This window comes from Egretta garzetta, unplaced genomic scaffold (genome assembly GCF_000687185.1).
Source record: "Egretta garzetta isolate BGI_Z169 unplaced genomic scaffold, ASM68718v1 scaffold89, whole genome shotgun sequence".
Lineage (NCBI taxonomy): Eukaryota > Metazoa > Chordata > Aves > Pelecaniformes > Ardeidae > Egretta > Egretta garzetta.
Window position 1 is genome coordinate 132474 of NW_009269997.1, and position 6944 is coordinate 139417.

At 42.5% G+C, this 6944-nt stretch overlaps 1 long non-coding RNA gene across 1 annotated transcript in view; it reads right to left on the reverse strand.

Moving 5' to 3' along the window:
- LOC118453226 overlaps window positions 1–1832 on the reverse strand; it is a 23248-nt gene extending 21416 nt beyond the window's left edge. Inside the window, exon 1 of the long non-coding RNA XR_004843127.1 lies at window positions 1821–1832. This is a non-coding gene — a long non-coding RNA (uncharacterized LOC118453226). The remainder of the gene's footprint in view (window positions 1–1820) is intronic.
- Window positions 1833–6944: the final 5112 nt, after the last annotated feature.

The window sequence follows — 6944 nt, forward strand, 5'->3', positions numbered from 1 at the left end:
TAGTTCCCAGGGGCTTCCTTTCTACCCTTTTTGAAAATGGGCACAATGTTTCCCTTTTTCCAATCACCAGGGACTTCACCTGACTGCCATGACTTTTCAAATATCATGGAGAGGGGCTTGGTGACTACATTGGCCAATTCCCTCAGGACTCTGGGATGCATCTCATCAGGTCCCATGGACTTCTGTGCATTCAGGTTCCTCAGGTGGTCATGAACCTGATCTTCTCCTACAGCAGGAGGGGTTTTGCCCTCCCGGTCCCCCTCATGTCATCCATCAACTCAGGAGAGGTGAGGAGAGAGGTTGCCAGTGAAGACTGAGGCAAAAAAGTTGTTGAGTACCTCAGCCTTCTCCTCATCTGCTGTTACCAGCTTGCCAGTCTCGCTCATCAGTGGGGGTACGCTTTCTTTAACCATCCTTTTCCGGCTGATATACCTGTCTGTCCTTACCTTACAGCGCCATGGCTATGCACATAAATTAGTGTTACTTGTTGATACATTGGCACTAGAAGGGGAAAGTTGTTGCTCAAGCAATTCACAATAAGTCTCCTATTTCGGTGCTGTTTTACAGGATCTCCTTTATTTATTGCATTGCCACCACAAAGTTTATTGCCTAAATCAATTTTTTCTTAATGCTTAAGGAAACAACACAAAAATCAAACAGAAATACCTTGTGAAAAAAGCAAACTATTAATGTGAAAAATAATTTTAAAAGTATTATCTAAATCACCTTAATAGGGAAAACCCAAAACTGGATATACATACATTTGATACAGTTTGGCTATCCAGAGATGCAAATAAGTTATGTTTAATGTACAGAAATTTAAAACAAAATTAAAAATTGCTTGTTATAGGGACAAATGTTTACTTTCTAAATGACAAAGCTAGAACCAAGCATCCACTCCACATTTTCTAAAGGTTCCAGCTTTTTATGTGAGTAGGAAAACAATTATTGTTGCACTGTGGCCTTGCGACGCTGCAAATTCAGCATATCTAACTGCTGGTAGGGTATGGGGGAGAAAGCAATAGCAGCTTGCTCTTCTGGGCAAAGCACTTTTCCGCTTCAGCTTCTCCTAAATGCAATGCTCCTGAGGAGCCACAGAACTTATGGAAGAACTCCTAGTTCAGGTCAACAGATTTTGCCAACCTTTCCCGTGCTGACTATGGATTCTTTTCACTCCAGCTTCCAAGCTCACCCCCTTTGCAGTGGCTGCTGCACCCCAGCAGCAGGACAGAGGGATACCCCTTCCTTAGCCGCTGCAAACCCCATGCCCTATTCTTTTCATGCAGCAGCTGTTTATTGCTGACATCTGCATGTCCAGAAGGAGAGGGCTGCTACAAACGTGGTCTATCTCTTGTGAGACTTGGTGGGATTCACAAGCCTTACAAACCCACTTAGAGTTGGAAGACTTCCTCCAAACTCCGTGCATTTAAGAATCCAATCCCTTCTGAAAGATGGCTGCCAGAGGGTAAAGGCTGGCTGCACTTTGCATTTCTCAGGTTTTTAATGCATGGTTGCAGATTTTGTTTCCTAAATAGAACAAAGCAGGCTTGCTTGTTTGTTTGAAGAAAAGGAACACACAAATGTTGTGGTTGTACAAGTCAGGACGTGTCAAACATTCACAAAGAGCAGCATAATAAAAAGCAGGTGCTATGACAAGCTTCCAAACTTGTCGTACAAGCACCAGCAATGATTTATTTATAACTACAGTTCATTCCACTCAGGTTGTTTTCCAGCAAGTGGTTCATCTGTTGGTCTAGCATATGCATTAAATCAAGCACTTTCTCTTCCTATTGTCTCTGTTACAGTGTCTGCTCTCACACTCTGAACGTCCAGTTCTGCATTTGCTTTGGGACACAGGAGAGAGAGAAGCACCACAGACAAAAGAGGAGAACATTGCATGTGATACAGCCAACATGAGCAGAAGGTGCTCTGAAAAATGCAGGATAAACAGGCACAAAATATTCTGGAGCTACGTCCCCACATGGGCCCTGCAGCCCATAAGAGATTAACAAAACCAACAGTACAATTTATAAATGCTGAAATAATCTGTTATCACTACAAAATAATGAAGTAAAAGGCCTCTGTGCTCTGTGAACTTTCTGTTGAAGCATTTCAACTCTCTTCCTGACTTGAGATCAATGGTGCTAAAATGCTGCAATTTCCCAAGACATCAGATCCAGCTCCTTTTGCCATTGCTTTATTTTGTACATTGAGCTGAGATTTCAAAACCACACTTTGCTAAGTAATTTCTATTTTATTTTGAGAGAAACAAAGGTGAAAAACTGACCTCATTTAAGTGCCTAACCCAAGAGCTGAGCTCCTCTGAATAACTGGCCCCTATGCCTGGCCATAACCTTTTCTAAGATGGTCTAAGAAAAATTGGTGACATTCTTTCCCCTAAGTTTAACCATCTGAGCCTGTTCCTTTACAACCACTGTAATAGAACCAGACAGATCAGTCTCCGAAGGTGGTTCACTGATTACAAAGAGGGCTTCAGTCAGTAGTTTGGATTATTTAAACATCAAAAAGTTAACACACAGGGATGCCATCTCATACCCCAGGAGTAGATTATGGGGTTGCTCCAGCATCTGAAAATTGAAGCCATGAGTACATGACTCTTACCTTTGAAATCAAGAGTTTCCCAGTGCTCAGTTGCAGTAGCCCACAAAAGGCAATTTGGGAAGACAGAGGACAAAGTGCATCCGGAGGAGGACACACCAGCCCCCAACAAACGCACCTATGTGTTTGCCTGTCTAACAAGGAGTGGCAGCATTCTGCTATCCGAGAACTGCTGTCACAATAATGAGACAAGCAAAGAGGGACAGAGGTCTTTTCCAGAAAGTAATCAGTTTTTAAAATAACACAACACTTTCTACTTCAGTTTATTTCTACATTTACAAGCTGACGAGGCTATAAATTTGAAGAGAAGTGTCTTCCATCCTACTTTGATAAATAGATTGCAGACAGTATGACAGACTTTTTAAATTAAGGACATGACTTTCATCAAGAGAGATTTTGCAGAACTATCCCCCTCAGCAAACTTAACCTGAACTTTCCCAATCATAAGCAGAAACCCATGCAGCCATCGTTCAGGAATTATTTGTTCTGTCCAAAACATTTTTTTTCCTGCCATAATTCCTGGCATAGATTCATACCCTTGCTGGTGATGATTAAATTTCAGCTATTACTTGTAGGTTTCGAGCCACAGTCCTTAGACTGCCTGCCTCAGAGCAGTAGTTTTTGTTGTAGATCCATTAGACAACGAGTCAATACTACTTCTGTCTGCTGAGATATTTCCTTAGATACACAATTTGATACGAAGTTATGGAAGTACAGTTTTGTAGCTTTTAACTCGCAGATGCTTGGAAATAACAACTCTTTTTTTGGAGCATGAAAATGAGAAATAGTACCACACCCCAAGATTTTAAGAGCAAGATAGATGCATAAATCAACTAAATGGATTACGCGACACTAAGATGTTAGCATGACTCTAAGATGTTTATGGAGATGCCAGACTATCAAAGGCTTGGGAGCGTAAGATGGCAGGCATAGCAGTTCATATAGGACATCTTCCACCTCCTCCCAAAGCACCCACCCCATGGTCCAACACCAGCAGCAGAGCAGCACTGAGAGGAGCTGAAGAACATGATGTTTCTGTTGAGTGCTAGTTTGCTTTCAGGTCATCCCCACTTTTGGTTTGGATCCCAGAGTGCTTTTGGTGAGCACAAAAGATTCCTTTTGGCTGAAGCCACCCCAGATGCACAGTGTGCTCAATGCCAACTGGAGAAAATGGGCATCCAAATGAGCAAGCAAGCCACATCACTGCAAAGTCCTTCAGCACACACTGAACATGTGTACTCCAGTGAGTGTGCCTGAACCTTCACATTTGCAATTCTTCACAGCTCGCTGTTTTGTCTTTCACCAAGACGCCTGGCCTGGCCTCGATATCCTGACTAACAACTACAAGCCCAAAGAAATAAGGAGTAACAAATATCAAGTTAATTACTGGAAAGATGGTTATTTAAGCCTGCAGGGCACTAGCTTGACAGTCGGTTTGACTTCCTGCTCAACTCTGAGCTTTCTTGTTTCTGAGGTAGGAGGCAAGTTACTCAGGAGACCTGGAAATTGCTGTGATCAACACGGTGACACTTGAACTGCAGGGACAAGGAGAGCAGAAGCCAGCACCACGAGAGGATGGAAGCAGCTTTTTGACACAGTGACAGTCTAACAGAGAGCATATGATGTCTGTGGAGCAGGGACTTGACCCTTTTCTGCCAAGCTGACTCCATCCCCCAGCAAGTCCATGCCACTCTGGCTCAGTAACTCTGGCATTATTTTCTGCTCAGACGTTTTGTGAGAGAGGACAAGTTATTCCCACCATAAAATGTCTTAGTTGCCAGGCTATTGCTTGTTCTGCTGGGAAACTCAAAATGCTTAAAGGTTTTGAACCTTTTAAGCAAAGCTGGGCATCAGACCTTTCTCTCCCCACATCCCAAATGCACTGCCTATGCAGCGGGCCACTGTACTGCTTTTGAACATAAGCTTCTCCACCCCCTTCAATTTCTTCTCAGACCCTCAAAACGCAGGCAGAGAAATGCTTAGGCAGGGATGTCAAGCTGAAGATGGTTGCTCATTTCCTGGGCCCAGGTGGGATGAGGACGGTTCTGGGAACACACAGATGCCAAGGCAGTTTGGGCCCTTACCCAGCTTGTGGCCTGCACACTGATTTAGCCACAGAGGGGCACTTAAACTACATTGACTGCTGAAATCCTTGGAGGAATCTCCTCTTAAGCCTCTTTGCGCTCCGGTTTGCTACGTGCAATATGGAGAATAGCACTTTCCTGCCTCGCAGTGTGGTTTGCAAGGACAAAGAAACCTATGCAGCTCAATTCTGCGTGTTACAGTACCAAAGATTGATTTGAAGAGTCAATCACTCCAAACCTATTTTTCACCCAAAGCATCCGCTTTCAAAAGAAAAAATGAGCTACATACATTTTACATCAGCTTGTGCATGAAGACAGACAGGCTTAGTGGATGGAGACACTTCACACTGAAGCGTACAAATTGGCTCACCGTGGGAGTGAGTGGGATGAAAATAACTCTCAGGGTTAAGGAATGACCCCCAGGCCAGTCCAGGACAGGAAATGTCATCCAGTCTGCAAAAGTAGCACCTGCATCTTCAAAAAAAGTGAGAGAGTCCTTTTACTAGCAGAAGCTAAAAGTGTATTCCCTGAATAACTCAAAGGTAAATGCATTTTGGAGGGGAAAATAGGATGACTGAAAGGAACCCCCGGAGGACTACAAGTCATCAGGCGTAAGAGCTAGGATCCTCTTCCAAGAGCTTTCTGCATAAAGCAAATCTGAGATGTAGGGCATGCAGGAGGACACAATCTCTCATGAGAAAAGAGTCTAAAGGAACTTTTCTGAGTACAAGGAGAGATACTTTGTAGATCAGTGAATTTATATCAAGTGTGGTTTTCTGTCATTCCTTCACCTATAATTTCTTTAGGGATTCTTAACTTGGATCTAGATTGTAAACTGGGTTTCTTTTGGGATGTTTTATGTTCTTTTATTTCCAGTTTCACCTTCACCTAATCTGAATTGAAGACAATTTTCTAATACCTGGCTAGCATCAAGACAGGATGTAAAAATCCTTAAACCCAGGTATGAGCACAACAGTTGCACACCTCTTCTGCATATTGCTCAGCACTACGAGAACAGTAGCTGTCTGTACCAAGCCAGAAGCTGTGTAGGCCAATTTGGTAGATGGGAGAGGAGGAAGTGCCTTCCAGTGGTCAGATATAGACAAGAAAGCCTTCTGGTATGGGGTAAAGCAATCAGAGTGTACCTGAATCCCAGGGAACCATTTGCAACAGTACACAATTTACTGAAAGATAAAGCCATTGGGCTCACACAGTTGTGGCTTAGAGAATCAATTTGCAACTTACAAACCTCAGCTCTGTGGTTTCTGTCCTGCAGTGTGAGAATTTATTTCTATCAAGTTTGCTACAAATTTTTAGCAGGAGTCTTAACTTCTCTCACCACCGGCTCAGACTCACAAACAAGTTACTAGGGAGCAACAAGCTACTCAATGTCAAATAACGAGGTGTGCTTAGCCTTCTTCCATGCAGCTACTTTGAATGCTCCTGAACTTGCTAAGATATATTTGGCCAGTCATGCCTTAACTTGCCGATATCCTCAACACTTTGTGTAGCACTTCAGTCCCCAAAAAGCTCATCCAGCTATAATGTTGAGCCTAGATGTGAAGAATTATCCCTGTGCACTTTCTGCTTACAAATTATACTTGACACGCGATAGTACAATTTCCAAGATAAGCAGTTTCTTTTTTGGCATTCACAAATAGTCTTAAAGCTTCACAGTTAGATCTGTAATGGCATGATCGCATCCTAATGGAATCATCAGCTCAGAACCATCCTCTCCCAGGGGTAACTGAGTAGTATTCCTATAGCGGGGCAGCAGATTATTTAGAGGCAAAAGCAGTATTGAAGTATTTTTTGCTTCTTTAAATACAGTTTACCAGAGAGAAATGAAAAGCAGACTGCTGTGGCTGCACAGTCAAGTGTTTGAAAGACTGGTGATACCCTAGTTTATGCAAACTGTTTTGTCTTATTAGTTGTTCATATGTACTCCATTTAATCTTCATGTTCTTCTCTACTTATGTTACACAATCAAGTCTTGAATGAAATTATATTCTACACCATGATCAGGTAACAACAATTGTATAGGAAGAGTAAGAGGAGTAATGAGTGCATGTGCAAGTTAATACATATGAAAATCTTAATGAAATTTAAGTATTGTGGAAGTCCTAGCATTCATATGCACATGCACAAAAAGGGCATAATCCAATCCTTTGTGTACAGGGGAACTTACATTTCTCCTTTCACTTGGAAGAAGTTAGTTTTGTATTAATTGGTGAGCTCTAA